The sequence below is a fragment of the Pseudophryne corroboree genome, chromosome 2 (genome assembly GCF_028390025.1).
Source record: "Pseudophryne corroboree isolate aPseCor3 chromosome 2, aPseCor3.hap2, whole genome shotgun sequence".
NCBI classification, from domain to species: Eukaryota; Metazoa; Chordata; class Amphibia; order Anura; family Myobatrachidae; genus Pseudophryne; species Pseudophryne corroboree.
Window position 1 is genome coordinate 366,525,681 of NC_086445.1, and position 17,434 is coordinate 366,543,114.

Genomic DNA, 17,434 nt, shown 5'->3' on the forward strand with positions numbered 1-17,434 from the left:
TTGCCTCTGGAAGTAGCAGTTGCTGTTACAGCAGTGGATGGAAGTCGAATTCCAGACGGCATAATTACTCATCGAACTAGCTCATCATCCTACTCATTACTCATCATCCTAGCTGGCGGAGCTGCAGAAGGTAGATAAGTGGACTTACCCGCAGTAGCTCAAGAGATCCACTTGTCGAGTTCGTAGCCAATTAAGGCCTCACCTGTGAAAGACAGGCATTCCACACCTATTTTGGAGTCAGCATCAGCAGTCCACTGACAAAGCCATAATCCCCTGCATGCTGATACTGCCATAGCTGTAGTGCGTGCATTAAGCAAACCTATCCCTTTAATGGCTTCCACCATAAAGTTTGCAGTGTCTTGTATGTGCTGCAGGAGTAAAACTATTTCCTCTTGAGGTAAGGTGTCTAACCCCTCAATTAAATTAACAGACCTTTTAGCAATGGCTCGAGTAATCCACCCACATGCTATAGTGGGTCTCTGGGCCACCCCTGCAGCTGTATAAAAAGACTTGAGTGTAGTCTCAATCTTATGATCAGCTGTATCCTTTAGGGAGGCTGCACCAGGAACAAGTAGTACTATTTTACGTGAGAACCTGGAGACTGATGTATCCACTATCCTCAGGAGGAAAAGGAAAAGATGATAATAACTGCATAGGAATTTGAAATTTCTTATCTGGATTAACCCACGGTTCTTCAAACAGGGTATTTAGTTCCTTTGATAAAGGAAAAGTGGCGGAGGATTTTTTATTTATATTAAAGAAAGATTACTCACACTCCCCTGTCACCTTATCAGGGATAGTTAGGACTTCTCTGATAGAATCTATGAGAGCCTCTACACCCTGTGACAGAGTACCCTCCCCTACCTCTATGTCCACCTCACCTTCCTTCATTTCTGACCCTTCATTATCAGAGTCAGAATGCAGGATATGAGCCAAAGAAGTTTTGCGGATAAATGGTAGAGGATTGAGGCGCTGGTCTGAGTACTGAGTCCTTTTGCATAAACTCAGCCATACACTGTCTTAAGAATTGCGTCTCTTTCTCATTATGAGATAATTTAGTAGAGATGGTGGAAATCATCCTCCTAATGGAGTCAAGCCATACTGGCTCCGCCCCACTAGCCTGAGAAGGAATATTACACTGAGTACATACTAGTGAACCCCCTGGAGAAGAGGAACACTGTGGCTTACATGAAACACACTCTTTGTGTGACATACTGCAGCAGTGACAGCAAACACACAGGAAAAGGTTAAATGCACAATTAACCCACAAAGAGCCCTTCCCGAGAGACAGAGAGGATAGAACCAGCACACGGCGCCCTTATTGCTAAAACCAAGCTTAGCCAGGTCGCAGACTAAGCACCTAGATTAGGGATTTAGAACACTACAAAATAGCTCCCCCCCCCCCTGCTATTACCCCCTGGTACCGCTGAGGTAATCTGGAGACTCTCCAGAGGAGCTGCTCGTCCCTGTAATCAGTGTCTGTGTTGTTGTGGTGAGAGAAAATGGCGCCTGTGAGCTGCTGGATTCGCTCATAGTGAAGCCCCGCTTCTTCAATGGCACGCGATCTTCTCGCTCTTCTTTATGCTGTGTGTAAAATGGAGTAAGCCACCTTTTAAGCCTGTATTGCCAGCCTGGGTACTGTGTACACTACAGTGTACTAAGTCTGGATATTAATTCCGCCCCGTGAAGAAGCTGTGCGTCTCCGTACCCTTATGCCGCCATAATGGCCGGCAACCCGCTAACCAGGATGCCGGCTTAATACTCACCACTTTTCTTTTTTTCTGTTAGCGGTGGCGGCGTGCTGCGGGAATGTATACTTTGAAAATAAATGCAGAAAACTCTTCAGGAGCTTTCAGAGATGTGACCGGCTCCTTCGGGCACATTTTCTAAACTGAATCTGGTAGGAGGGGCATAGAGGGAGGAGCCAGCACACGTTATCAAACTTCTATAGTGCCCATGGCTCTAAGTGGACCCGTCTATACCCCATGGTACTAAATTGGATTCCCAGTATACCCTAGGACGGAAGAGAAATTAAGATTAATAATTAAAGATGGTCCCGATGGTATTCATCCAAGGGTTCCATGGAGCTACACTTCGAACTAGCAAGACCTCTACTTTTAATCTTAGCGTATAGCGGAAATAGTGCCGATTTTCAAAACGGGAAGTAAAGCTGGACCAGGCAATTATAGACCAGTTAGTCTTACATCTATAGTGGGGAAAGTACTAGAAAGCATTCTAAGTGATAGTATACAGAAGTTCCTTGGAGCCAAAAAGGTTATTATTAGGAACCAACATATCAAACAAACTTACTAGGCTTTTACGAAACAGTTAATGCTAACCTTGATCAGGGTAAGGTGATGGATGTAATCTTTTCAGACTTTGCTAAAGCATTCGACACAGTACCACACATGAGACTTATCTATAAGTTACAAGAACTGGGGCTAGGGGGTATATTCAATAACTGTCGGAAGCTGCCGTCTTGTCGGGAAGACGGCAGTTTCCGACAGTTTTAGGTCGGAAGGGGTTCCGACCTATTCATTACGGCCCCATTTATTCCGACAAGTCGGGAAACCCGACTTGTCGGAATGCTGCCGGAATGCACGCTGCAGCCGCTGATCAGCGTGCATTGTCGGAAGCGTGGCCAAACCTGATAGGTTTTAGCCCCATTTTCGACAATTTCAATCCGACTTTAAAAAAAGTCGGATTGAGATAAGTGAGCTGAGACCAGGAGACGGGGGAGCAACGGAGAGAGCAGGGACCCAGCAGCAGCGTCCACCCGGCTCCAGCAAGCGACGTCCCGCTTGCTGGACCCAGGTGGATGCTGCTGTGAGCCTCCGCTGCTGCTTCCGCTCCTCCCCCCATCTCCTCCTCTCCTCCCCCGTCCGCTGCTCTCCCCTTCCCCCGGCGCCAGAGACATCTCCTCACCTCCGGCGCCGCTGACCGCTTCCCCCTCAGCTCCGGCGCCGCTGACCGCTCCCCCCTCACCCCAGCAGCAGGTCAGGAAACAGGGAACGGACAAATCCGACAGTCGTATTTGGCCGCTCTTTTGAATAGGGGTTGTCGGGTTCATTCTGACAACTGCATGTCGGAATGGACCCGAATCTTATTGAATATACCCCTAGGGAGTACAATATGCACTTGGGTTAGTAATTGGTTAGATAATAGGGAGCAGCACATTGTGGTAAATGGAACTTTTTCAAATTGGACTGAAGTACTAAGTGGTGTGTCACAAGGGCCTGTACTCGGACCACTATTGTTCAACATTTTCACTAACGATCTAGCAGAAGGTCTAGAGAGCATGGTGTCAATCTTTACAGACGATACCAAACTATGTAAAGTTATAAATTCGGAGGGAGATGCGGAGTCTCTCCAGAATGACTTGGTCAGCAAAATGGAGAATGAGTTTCAGTACAGACAAGTGCAAGGTAATGCACCTTGGTAGCAAGAACAAACACAACACCTACATCCTAAATGGGGTGATTTTAAGGGACTCTGTACTGGAAAAAGACTTTGGTGTTCACATAGATAACAAACTTAGAAGCAGTACCCAATGTAAGATAGCAGCAAAATGGGCAAAGAAGGTATTAGCATGCATAAAGAGGGGTATTGATGCAAGGGATGAGTGTGTTATATTCTCACTAAATAAAGCCCTAGTGAGGCCCCATCTGGAATACTGCGCACAATTTTGAGCACCGTACTACAACAAGGATATCTTGGAACTAGAAAAGGTTCAGAGGTGGGCCCATTAAGGGGATGGAGATGCTGGAATACCAGGAAAGACTTGCAAGGCATGACATGTTTACATTGGAAAAGAGGACACTAAGAGGGGACATGATCAACATTTATAAATATTTAAGGGGACAATACTCAGAGCTTGCGGGGGATCTGTTTTTGGTAAGATCAACACAGAAGACACGTGGGCACCCACTTAGGTTAGAGGAGAGGAGATTCCGCACACAGAGATGAAAAGGTTTTGGTAAACACTTTTAAGAATGGGCTAGATAAATTCCTAATGGATAAGAATATACAGGGTTATGGTGCTTAGATCAGGCACTATAGTTATAATAAAATGAGAGGAAAAACACAATGGCTGACTTTATCAACAGATAAAATTAGTCACGAAAATAATACAGCATAGGAGAAAATAAATAGGTTGAACTCGATGGACAAATTGTCTTTTTTCAACCTCAGAAACTATGTACCGTATATACTCGAGTATAAGTCGACCCGAATATAAGCCGAGGCACCTAATTTTACCACAAAAACCTGGGAAAACTTATTGACTCGAGTATAAGCCTAGGGTGGGAAATGCAGCTCTAGCCGTACACAGCCCTCATACTGCCAGATATGCCCCCACAGTGCAGATATGCCCCCACAGTGCCAGATATAACTTACCTTCCGCCGCTCCCACGCGGTCTTGTGAAGTAGGGACACGGAGGGCACAGCGCGCGCCTCTCCTGTGTCCCTCCGGCGGGTCTGTTAAATGAAGTGCCGGTTCGTGAGCCAATCAGAGCTCACGAACGGGTACTTCATTTAATAGACCCATCGCTGCCGCCGGAGACGCAGGAGGGACACAGGAGAGGTGCGCGCTGTGCCCTCCGTGTCCCTCCTTCCACTGACTCGAGTATAAGCCGAGGGGGCTTTTTCAGAACAAAACAAAAGTGCTGAAAAAGTCGGCTTATACTCGAGTATATACGGTGACTATGTAACCCGTTAAGAGACAGAAGCAAACAAAGCTGTCTCTGTCTCAAAACAAGAGACTTAAGATGTCCATCAGTGACAGGGGACTCTTTTTGCACTACTGCTTTGCGCTGCTTCCAGGAGCTGGCCAGGGGGGTGCAGAGTGGGCCGGTACGGGTTACTGTTTGCAGTATGGTGGGGGCCCCTGGATGACCGCCCCATCTAGAATCCAGCCCTGTATGTTACACAATAACAAGTGAGCAATGGCAATCAGGTTACATAATGTGTTCACTGTATAACAATTATATTATTAATAGTTTTGGTTCAAATTCAGAGCATAACTAAACTGCTTTAGAAGATCATTAAACTTGTTCAGAACATTAAAACTTGTAAGCTCGCCATGCTCTGGGCACCGCAGCTCGCTCTGTTTGCCATAGGTTACTATTCCCAATAGATCTCCATGTATATAGCGTTCTGAGGTAGGTTAGCTACAGTATGCTAGCCCAGGGAGTCCCATATTCTGAACTTTAATCACACAAACAAGTATTTAAAAACATTTTTTTCCAGTTTTCATGTATCAACAATGCCAAAAATATCATAAAGTAAGAGGTGTGGGTGCGGTATGGATTACTGGCAGACGGGATGCCGGCTGTCAACATCTCGACAGCAGCATCCCACCCGCCAGAATGTCGGCAGCTGGGCAGGCGCTAAGAGTGCCCTAGCAGGCTCGCTGTGCTTACAACGGGATCTATTCCCACTCTATGGGTGTTGTGGACACCCACGAGTAGGAATAGTCCTCATGCGCAATGATTGCTGCCGGCTGTTTGGATTTCGGCGTCTGTATCCTAACCGCAGGGATCACAACAGCTGGTAAATTAAACGCATCCTGTAGAGGAGCCTTTACTCAACTAGTTAATCTTATGAAAAATAACAAAACTTGTCTTGATAGAATTTTTGAAGAAGCTCATCGGACTAGGAAATGTGCCAGAAAATAAAATGATATTGCTTTATTAATAAAGTTCATTTAAGTTTAAAAAGAATAAACCACGTCAATAAGCTAGGCTGATAATGTGCAATGGATCAAAACACATACATAAACAGGGCTCTGCAACAAACAGCTACACTAACATATCATCTGCCACAAAGAAACCAACACAGATGGCAAACTACAAGTAGCATGTTCCACATACACTACTTACTCTGCTGGACAGCTGCCCTGCCAGTGTGTTACACTTTTTAACAAACATGAATGGAGAAATGAGCAAGCGGAGTATCTCACCTAACTCACCAGTTAGAAATGTCTTACACAGGGCTGAGCCCGCACCCCACATGCACAGGACACTACTGTCTGCTGAGCAGTGCGGGGAGGACCGGGCAGAGGAACAGCATGCATCATGTGACCCTGCCACAGGAATGTCACTCATACCATTACCAATACATGACTGCCATAACTGTGCGCTACAGCGAAGTACTGACCTGTCCTGAGGCTACCCTGACTCTGGCTGGCTCACCAACAGCAAAACGTCTTCCAGGCAGGGGAAATACCGGCACACGCCCCCAGCACTGATTGGCTGTTTGGTAAGTATTGTGCTGTCAATCAGTAGCAAGGACACGTGACCTGTATCTGTCTTTGCTCGGTCAGCTACCCTGGACCCGGCCTCGGGGTGGCACCGCCCATCGCCAAACAGCAGCAGCGCTCTCCCACGGATTGCTGCGAGACGTGTGTGTGCAATATATGTATTTATTGTAATTTAAACCTAAGCTACTTCTATATGCATAGGCTGAACGGTTACTGTTGTGCCGGGTACACACTGGATGATCGATATCGGCGCACCTTATTATTAAATCACGCACATTTACTGTGGGCGTGATTTAATAAAGCCGCAAACCATGCTGCAGGGACTCTCAACACAGCACACTGGGGGTCATTCCGAGTTGATCGCTCGCTAGCTGTTTTTAGCAGTCGTGCAAACGCTATGCCACCTCCCACTAGGAGTGTATTTAAGCTTAGCAGAAGTGCGAACGAAAGGACCGCAGAGCGGCTACAAAAAAAAATTGTGCAGTTTTAGAGTAGCTTCAGACCTACTCAGCGCTTGCGATCATTTCAGACTATTCAGTTCCAGATTTGATGTCACAAACACGCCCTGCGGTCGCCCAGCCACGCCTGCATTTTAACTGGCACGCCTGCGTTTTTTCGAACACTCCTTGAAAACGGTCAGTTGACACCCAGAAACGCCCACTTCCTGTCACTCACTCTGCGGCAAGCAGTGCGACTGAAAAGCTTCACTAGACCTTGTGTAAAAATGCATCGGCCGTTGTGAAAATACGTTGCGCATGCGCACTGCGCTGCGAACATTTTTCAGTAGCGATCAACTCGGAATGACCCCCACTGTGCCATACCTTCCAACATTTTACACATGAAAACCAATACAAATTAGGAAATGGGTCGTGACCACGGGTAAAGGGCACGCCCCCTTCCCTATACTTTCAATGTTAACCACTTAACTGACGATTTATGTAGCCAAAAAACGCTCCTAAATTGTCGTTTGTTTTTTTTATGCGTAAATTAGGTGAAGAACATGAATTTAACCCTATCCCAAATGATTTTAGTTAAAAAAAATATATAGAAATTTTTTTTCAATAATTTTCCAAACATTGAAACATCGGTCGGGATCATCGTGACCATCAGAACACCAGGAACATTGCCACCATTGCGGCTTTCATTTTGAAAGCCGGGACAGCCTCCATGTATACAGGGGGAGGTCTTGGGGGTGGCTTGGGAGGGTTAATTAACACTCCCCAGCGGCTGCCATGATCTGCAGCCGCTGGGGGGGGAATCCTGCCGTGCTGACCGATCAGCAGTGATCAGCAGCCCGGCAATCAGTGGGGGAGAGTGCATGTAGGCAGAGGGACCTTCTGGTCCCTCTGACAGCAGCAGCGGAGGGAAGTTTCTCTACCCTGCCGCTGCTAACACTTTCTATCTGACTGGTCGCATTCTGTGCGACCAGGTCAGATAGAGCACTTGCAGGCATGGTCACATCTAATGCGACCATGCCAGGCAAGTAGTTAATTTGGAGAGTCAAAAATTGTTACAAAGCCCTTTTTGGCAGGTACAGACCGTAAAAAAAGGTACCTTGCCTGCCAAAAAGGTGGAGGGTATGCTGTGATTGTGTTGGGAATCCCTGCGGCATGGTTTGTAACATCCATCTCCAGCAGTACACCTATCAGTGATAAACACAGAGCAGCCGACTCTCATTTGGTGATACAGAAGCCTGATGGTGTGCTGTATTATGTGGAGATATTTTTTATAAAAAAAAAAAAATGGTTTTATGCACTATGGATTGCCCCCTCTATGTTCTTTGTTGGCAGTTACTATTCCCGCATACCCTCTAACTGTACCTTTTTAGCGGGTACAGTACCTTTTTTTATGATCTGTACAAACTTTTGGCTCTCCAAACTTCCATTGAAAGTACAGGAAAAGCCCTTTCCTAATTTGTACTGATTTTTATGTGTAAAATGTTGGAGGGTATGTTCCCGTGGGATGTCACGGAAGCTGTGGTACAGACATCAAAGTACACAAGTGCTAAGTCAGTGACATGCAGAAGGGCCGTCTTTTCGTATGGGTTCAATGGGACCCCAGGAGTGTAAGGGTCCTAGGCTGATAGCTGAGGGACCCCTTTTTCCAGGGGTAGCACAATGCTGTTAATTGCTCTTCCCAGCCAAATATCTTTGGTTCTGTCAAAAGGGCCCCATACACTACAGCAATATGTCTGATGGCAGAAGTCGGAGGCGATTTCCCTTGAACTCTCCCGGGAGCTTCCCGGGAGTGGTTCCATACGATTCCATATGATTTGCTACATGTGTGACTTTTTTACATGCGATATGTCACGCAGCGACATATCACATGCGATTTATCGCAATGCATTCACATGTACCATAAGATATATCTGATGGGCTGGATTAGGGTGCTAGGCAGGGCCGGTTCCGGGGCTTCTTGCGCTCCGGGCGGCATTAGGGGGCGTGGCTTCATACAGGGGGCGTGGTCAGTTACGCCCCCTGTACTGTAGTAGGATGTGCGGTGCGCAATGACGTCATCACGCACCGCACAGCAAAGGTCCTCTCCACGAAGGAAAACTAGACGCTGAGCGTCTACTAGTTCCCTTTGTGGAGAGGACCTTTGCTGTGCGGTGCGCAATGACGTCAACGCGCACCGCACATCATTACAGTAAAGGTCCTCTCCAGGAAGGGAAACTAGACGCGTAGCGTCTAGTTTCCCTTCACAGCGGGCAGTGGGGGGCACAGCAGCAGCGGATCTTGCCATGGTGTGGCGCCCTCCAGATGGCGCCGGCGCCCTCCGGAAGGCGGCGCCCCGGGCAAAAGTCCTGCTTGCCCGTGGCAAGATCCGCTACTGGTGCTAGGGGGGCTGGAGCAAATAGGCATATAAATAGCAGCAGCCATTTTAACCATGTGCATACTGCTGCTCTGTGAATAGTGAGGCTTATACCTTTTGAGCGTTCCACATTGCTACCGTGCATTGCTTTGTTTGGTTTTTCTGAACAAAGTGCTCTCTGTCCTGTTCTGTGATGGATTCCTACAGGTATCAACTTCTGTTAGCCTATGGCGGCTATATGAAGCTGACACGTGACAGGGATCTGAAATTGAAGAGGGTGAGGTCTGTTTGGAGCAAGGAGTGGCTGATGAAGAGGGGGACTCTCTCTCACATGTCACTCCTGACCGAGATTAGGTATAATAACCCTGAAGATTATCGCAACTACCTTCCAATTGATGACGATACCTTCCAGGAGTTGCTGGGCCTTGTGACTCCCTACATTGAGAGACAGGACACCAAGATGCGGAGAGCCATCCCTGCTGATGAGAGGCTGACTGCTACTCTGAGGTACCTGGCTACAGGGTGGTCGTTGGAGGACCTGAAGTTTGGGACCCTCATCTCCCCTCAGGCTTTGGGTTGGATAATCCCTAACACCTGCAAAGCCATTGTGAAGGTGCTGCAGGACCAGTATTTAAAGGTAAATAAAATACACACCACACCTGTTTAGTTACTGTTAGGCGCCGGGGTCCGCAATGTCCGCGCGGCCCGGCGCCTAGCAACTAGGGACGCCGTGCGCGTTCAGCCGCCGGCTTCCTAGCAACGCTAGACGCCGGGCGCGCTGAGCCGCACGGACCCTAGCAACGGGGACGCCACGGGCGGACCGCGTTCCCCGTTGCAGGGTCTAATTGCACACACACTTGTCTTCTGGCCGTGCAGCAAGGCAGCTGCACGGCATTAATACCAATCAGGCTCTGAACAGCTGATTGGAGGACTCCCTGCTAAATACCTGCCCAGTGCTGCACACAGACGCCGGTAATAGCTTCCTGCATGCTGCCTTGGTTTGCTGAACGTCTGTTCCTGTCCTGCTGTATCCGGTCATTCCTGTCCTCAGAAGTTCTGTATCTTGGAGTTGTCATCTCATCCCAAGAAGTCGTTTGGTCCCCTGTTATCCTCAACGATCACCAGAGAATATCGTGTGGTGTTCGTGAGTTACGGCTCTGCCGTATGTTGCGGCTCAGCTGCTTTTTCTTTATATTCTGTTTCGGAGCATTTGCGGAGGGTTCCGCTTCCACAAGTCCTCTCCGGAACTCGGCGGTGCCGGGTAGGAGAGTGGACAAGTGGATATTTTGGTTGTCCTTTTCCCTGGCGGTTTTTCCGCACATATTCTAGTTTTTAGCTTCTTGTAGCCCCTGGCCTGGTTGTTTAGTCAGAGGGCCCCTTGTTATCACCCTGTCTCGGATTTCCCTTTGTCTCCCATTAAGACCTGAGGGGGCATCGGAGTTGGGCAGACATAATCCGCCCTTCAAACGCGGCTGCCATGGGCTCAAGCAACCATAGTCTCGCAGGGGATTTCTGACAGCACGGGCGAGACAACGGAGTTAGGGCGCCAGGGGCTATTTTCCATTCCCGCTCCCTTCCCCAGCATTTCGTTCCAGTGCTCCGGTCCTCGCAAAAGATCTCCTCAGACCAGAGTGCTGGAATCATAACATTATTACCGGCCATACCAAAAAATTAAAATTAAACAGGGCTTTAATTTTTTCCTCTCATTCAGTTTTTGTTAAAGTTTTTTGGCCGCATGAATCCGACAGCTTTAGGGCCAAATCCTGGCCAGCTCTTAGTCAATCAGATTCAAGAACTTACTCAGATGGTTCAGGATCTTTCTCTTCGGGTGAGGTCGCAGGAAGATCTTTTGCGAGCCTCCCCAAAGGTGGTCCCTGAACCAAAGATGCATTTGCCCGACCGTTTTTCTGGTGATAGAAAAGATTTTTTTAATTTTAAAGAGTCCTGTAAACTTTATTTTCGTTTAAGACCTACTTCCTCTGGTACTGAATCTCAGCGGGTTGGGATTATTATTTCTTTACTCCAGGGGGATCCTCAGACCTGGGCATTCGGTTTAAGAGCAGAGGATCCTGCGTTGTTGTCAGTAGACGCTTTCTTTAAATCTTTAGGGCTTTTGTATGATGACCCAGATAGAGAGGCGTCCGCTGAAAGTCAGCTGCGCGCTCTCAAACAAGGTAGAAATCCTGCAGAGGTTTATTGTACTGAGTTTCGCCGTTGGTCGAACGACTGTGGCTGGAATGACCGAGCCCTGCGCAGTCAGTTTCGCCTCGGCTTATCAGAGTCTATTAAAGACAGTCTCCTCCAGTACCCCGCTCCTGAGACTCTCGATAAACTCATGGAGCTTTCTATTAAGATTGATCGTCGTCTCAGAGAGCGGAGAGCTGAAAGAGTAACATCTGTAAGGTCAAGTCCTTGTGTTTATTCCATTCCAGAAGACGTCGAGGAGCCCATGCAGATGGGTCTCTCCCGGCTGTCTCCTGAGGAAAGGACCAGAAGGCAAAATTCCGGTCTTTGTTTGTACTGTGGTGGTAAGGGACATTTTGCTCGTAACTGTCCGAACAAGTCGGGAAACGCTTTGACCAGGTGAATTGCGAGGGGGTTCACCTAGGTCTGCAGCTTATCTCCTCGAATAACTCTCTTTTAGTTCCAGTTAATGTTTCATTTGACAGCCTCAGTTCTTTGGTGTCGGCTTTTGTTGACAGTGGAGCTGCAGGAAACTTTATGGATTTAACTTGGGCTAAGTCCTTAGGCATTCCTCAGTTACCATTGGGTAGGTGTGTCACCATGCATGGCTTAGATGGGAGTCCGCTTTCCAACGGGGTTATTACTCACCGTACACCTCCCGTAGTACTTACAGTAGGAGCTTTACATTCTGAAAAGATCGAGTTCTATCTAACACATTGCCCAGCAGTTCCAGTTGTTCTGGGTCACCCTTGGCTGGCCTTCCATAATCCCACCATTGATTGGCGGTCCGGGGAGATTTCACAATGGGGTACTTTTTGTGCTAAGGAATGTATTTCGTTTCCAGTTAGAGTAGCAGCTATCATTCCAGAACTCATTCCTGTGGAATACCAGGAGTTTGCCGATGTATTCTCCAAAGGCAATGCGGACATTCTGCCTCCCCATCGGCCTTATGATTGTGCTATTGAGCTAATCCCTGGTGCCGCATTGCCAAAGGGGAGATTATATGCATTGTCCGGGCCAGAAACTTCGGCTATGAATGACTATGTTCAGGAGAGCTTACAGAAAGGTTTTATTAGACCATCAAAATCCCCTTTAAGTGCTGGTTTTTTCTTTGTGGAGAAAAAGGATGGCTCGCTTAGACCATGCATAGATTTTAGAGCCTTGAATAAAATCTCAGTCAAAAACACTTATCCTTTGCCGTTGATTTCTGTACTCTTTGATCAGTTACGTTCTGCTGTGATTTTTTCTAAAATTGACCTGAGAGGAGCTTACAACCTCATCCAAATTAAATCTGGAGATGAGTGGAAGACGGCTTTCAGTACTCAGTCGGGTCACTACGAATACCTGGTGATGCCGTTCGGCCTGTCTAATGCTCCAGCAGTTTTTCAAGACCTCATTAACGATGTGCTCCGTGACTTCCTAGGGAAATTTGTGGTCGTTTATTTAGACGACATCTTGATTTTTTCTGAATCGATGGAACAACATATCACCCAGGTGCGTCTGGTTCTTCAAAAGTTACGTGAGAATCGTTTATATGCCAAGCTAGAGAAGTGTGAATTTCACGTCACGAAAGTATCTTTTTTAGGGTACATAATTTCCCCTCAGGGATTTTCCATGGAACCTAAGAAGCTTCAGGCCATCCTTAATTGGGCGCAACCCACCAATTTAAAAGCAATTCAGCGCTTTTTAGGGTTTGCGAATTATTATAGGAGGTTCATTCATTCTTTTTCTGACCTGGTTGCTCCCATTGTGGCTCTGACAAAGAAAGGAGCGGATCCTACCAACTGGTCGCATGAAGCTGAGTTGTCCTTCCGGGCTCTGAAACAAGCCTTTGTCTCAGCTCCAGTCCTCAGACATCCTAATCCGGAATTGCCCTTTGTTGTGGAGGTTGATGCCTCAGAGGTTGGAGTGGGGGCTGTCCTTTCTCAAAAGGATCCGGTGTCTTTGGACTTACATCCTTGTGCCTTTATGTCCAGGAAGTTCTCCTCCGCTGAATCCAATTATGACGTTGGTAATCGGGAGTTACTGGCGGTAAAGTGGGCTTTTGAGGAGTGGAGGCATTGGCTGGAAGGAGCGAAGCATACTATTTCGGTATTGACTGACCATAAGAACCTGCAATACATTGAATCAGCTAAACGGCTTAATGCCCGGCAGGCACGTTGGGCATTATTTTTTACTCGTTTCAAATTTATAATCACTTTCAGGCCTGGTTCCAAGAATACTAAAGTTGATGCCCTGTCACGTAGCTTTCTTCCGGTTCACAATAACAATCCTGTTGTTACCCCAATACTTCCATCTTCGGTCATCCGGGCAGGCCTCACACAGGATTTATTTACCCAGTTAAACCAACTTCAACCTCAAGCTCCTAGATTTACTCCTGCTGGTCGTCTTTACGTTCCTGAATTTTTGAGAGCTACTGTTTTAACTGAATTCCATGACAACAAAGTTTCAGGGCATCCGGGAATCACTAAAACATTGGAGTTAGTCTCTCGCTCAGTATGGTGGCCTAGTATTTCTAAAGACGTTAGGGAATTTGTTTATTCATGTCAGGTTTGTGCACAGCATAAGGTTCCCCGTTCCTTGCCTATAGGCCAACTTATGCCCTTAAGTGTCCCTCTCAGGCCATGGTCTCATATTTCCATGGATTTTGTGGTTGACCTTCCCCTTTCAGCCGGATTCCGAGTCATATGGGTGGTAGTGGACCGTTTTAGTAAAATGGCTCATTTTATTGCTCTTCCCCGATTGCCTTCTGCTCAAGGGTTGGCAGTTTTGTTCCTCCGCCATGTGTCCAGGCTTCATGGGTTGCCCACTGATATTGTTTCTGATCGGGGTCCACAATTCGTCGCACAATTCTGGAAATGTTTTTGTGCTTCATTAAAGATGAAACTGTCGTTAACATCCGGTTACCACCCACAATCCAACGGGCAAACCGAACGAGTTAACCAGTCATTGAAACAATATCTGCGCTTGTATTCAGACAAACTCCAGAATGATTGGTCCGAGTTTCTTCCTTTGGCTGAATTTGCTTACAATAATTCTTGTCATTCCTCCACTAAAGAGTCTCCTTTCTTTTCAGTTTTTGGTTTTCACCCCAGAGCTAATTCTTTTTTTCTTCTTTCTCCAATCTCCTCGCTGACTTTAACCTCCCATCTCAGAGCAATTTGGAAAAAAGTGCACCTTGCTCTCAGAAAAGCGGCCTTTCGAGAGAAGAAATTTTCTGACAGGCTCCGACGTCCTTGCACTTTTAAGGTGGGAGATAAGGTGTGGTTGTCAACTCGCAACATCAGGCTTCGACAATCCTCAGCTAGACTGGGACCCAAATTTATTGGACCATTTCTTATTATTAAAAGAGTCAACCCAGTTGCCTTTCGGCTACGTTTACCAAGATCTCTCAAGATTGGAAATACGTTTCACTGTTCCCTGTTGAAACAATACGTTTCTTCCAGTAGATTTCCTCGGAGGATCTCTCAGGGTTGATCTCCAGTGGATGTACAGGGACAACAGGAGTTCTTGGTTGAGAAAGTTCTTGATTCCAAATTGTCCCGGGGTCGGCTTTATTTTTTAGTTCACTGGAAAGGCTATGGTCTGGAGGAAAGGTCTTGGGTCCTAGATAAGGATCTTCATGCCCCTAGGCTCAAGAGGGCATTTTTTCGGGAATTTCCTCAGAAACCTGGCTTTAGGGGTTCCTTGACCCCTCCTCAAGGGGGGGTACTGTTAGGTGCCGGGGTCCGCAATGTCCGCGCGGCCCGGCGCCTAGCAACTAGGGACGCCGTGCACGTTCAGCCGCCGGCTTCCTAGCAATGCTAGACGCCGGGCACGCTGAGCCGCACGGACCCTAGCAACGGGGACGCCACGGGCGGACCGCGTTCCCCGTTGCAGGGTCTAATTGCACACACACTTGTCTTCTGGCCGTGCAGCAAGGCAGCTGCACGGCATTAATACCAATCAGGCTCTGAACAGCTGATTGGAGGACTCCCTGCTAAATACCTGCCCAGTGCTGCACACAGACGCCGGTAATAGCTTCCTGCATGCTGCCTTGGTTTGCTGAACGTCTGTTCCTGTCCTGCTGTATCCGGTCATTCCTGTCCTCAGAAGTTCTGTATCTTGGAGTTGTCATCTCATCCCAAGAAGTCGTTTGGTCCCCTGTTATCCTCAACGATCACCAGAGAATATCGTGTGGTGTTCGTGAGTTACGGCTCTGCCGTATGTTGCGGCTCAGCTGCTTTTTCTTTATATTCTGTTTCGGAGCATTTGCGGAGGGTTCCGCTTCCACAAGTCCTCTCCAGGACTCGGCGGTGCCGGGTAGGAGAGTGGACAAGTGGATATTTTGGTTGTCCTTTTCCCTGGCGGTTTTTCCGCACATATTCTAGTTTTTAGCTTCTTGTAGCCCCTGGCCTGGTTGTTTAGTCAGAGGGCCCCTTGTTATCACCCTGTCTCGGATTTCCCTTTGTCTCCCATTAAGACCTGAGGGGGCATCGGAGTTGGGCAGACATAATCCGCCCTTCAAACGCGGCTGCCATGGGCTCAAGTAACCATAGTCTCGCAGGGGATTTCTGACAGCACGGGCGAGACAACGGAGTTAGGGCGCCAGGGGCTATTTTCCATTCCCGCTCCCTTCCCCAGCATTTCGTTCCAGTGCTCCGGTCCTCGCAAAAGATCTCCTCAGACCAGAGTGCTGGAATCATAACAGTTACTTTTAAACTGTTTATAGAATAAAAGTCTTTTTCTTCTTCTTGTAAACAACTGTGCAAAAACTATGCAATGATTTGCCAATATGGCACATATAAATATAAAACATGACATCACAATTTGGATATATATATATGTAATAAAATAATTAAATAACAGTTTTTTTTCTTTTGAATTCCCAATATATATGATGCGGTACTTTCACTCCAAAGATGGAGGGCTATATGGTGTTTTGGGGTCAGATTTGATTGAGAGAATACACACATGCTGTAAACTGCTGAATGAATGGTCCCGGCCCCATTATTATGCACCTACAGCATGCATGTATCCTCCCAAAAAAAATCTGACCCCAAAACACCATATAGCCTATACCACACCATATTTATTGGGAATTAATAGCTTTAAAACAAGACCCTTAACAATGTTCTAATTCCCAATAAATATGGTGCGGTACTTTCACTCCTAAGATGGAGGGCTATATGGTGTTTTCGACACAGATTTGATTGGGAGAATACACACATGCTGTAAAGTGCTGAATGAATGGGCCTGGCCCCATTATTATGCAACTACAGCATGCGTGTATCCTCTCCCAAAAATTCTGGCCCCAAAGCACCATATAGCCTATACCGCACCATATTTATTGGAAATTATTTCAAACTGGGGCATGTCCTCCTCTGCCTCCAGCATAGCAGAGTATATGGCTGAGGAGCAGGTGGGTGGAGGAGTAGGCTGTTGCTGGGTAGGTGGGATAGGCTGTGGTTGGGGGGGGGGGGCGGAATGAGATGGGGTTGGGTGGGCGGAATAGGATGAGGTTGGGTGGGAGGAGCAGTGACAGCAAGGCAGTCAAACAGTAAGATATTGTCGTGTAGTTGCGCTTTTCGAGCCTTGTTAATCATCTTTAAATTTAGACGCTCAATCTGCTCCGCTTGCCCAGGTGGCATGTTGCACATGGCAGATGCCAAGAATTCCCCAAATCTTGTGTAGTGGTCGGGGAGCTTGGCAAGTCTTGCCTTGATCTCTTTAAAGATGAGGTCTTCACCCTTTTGGTCAGTGGTTTATTTTGGTTCTCTTCCGGGGGCGTAGCGGAGGAGCTGGTGCTGCAGAGGTATCAGGGGTAGCTGGTGCTTCAGAGGTCGTATCTTGGGTGTGGGATTCCTCTGTATCCAGGATGATATACAAAAATAATCAATTACCCAAGGCGCAAACACACTTGTGCAGCCACTTGAGGATGAGAAGGGCCACTTCACCCTTATAACTGAAACAATCAAAAAGAAAATCCACAAGTATATAGCGCTCAGTGCTGTCTCACACTAAATGAATGATTATACTTAATGTCCATATGAGAAGCAGATCAGTCCCAAAATGAAAAGTCATTTCTTCAAATGCTTTTCTACCGTTCCAATATAGGATTGACTTCTATTCCCATATGTAGCTCATGATGATATGGAATAGAAAACAATAAAGGATCATAGTGCAATATATCCTGAACTG

At 47.2% G+C, this 17,434-nt stretch overlaps 1 protein-coding gene across 3 annotated transcripts in view; it reads right to left on the reverse strand.

Moving 5' to 3' along the window:
* Positions 1 to 6,228, reverse strand: part of LOC135020477 (nucleoside hydrolase-like) — a 103,407-nt gene extending 97,179 nt beyond the window's left edge. The window contains exon 1 of one of the 3 annotated variants that reach the window (XM_063953186.1): positions 6,157 to 6,228. The gene's annotated coding sequence lies outside the window, so the exon portion shown is untranslated. Of the gene's footprint in view, positions 1 to 5,959; positions 6,102 to 6,156 lie in introns of those variants that run through there. The other 2 variants (XM_063953187.1, XM_063953189.1) reach the window with 2 other exon arrangements.
* Positions 6,229 to 17,434: the final 11,206 nt, after the last annotated feature.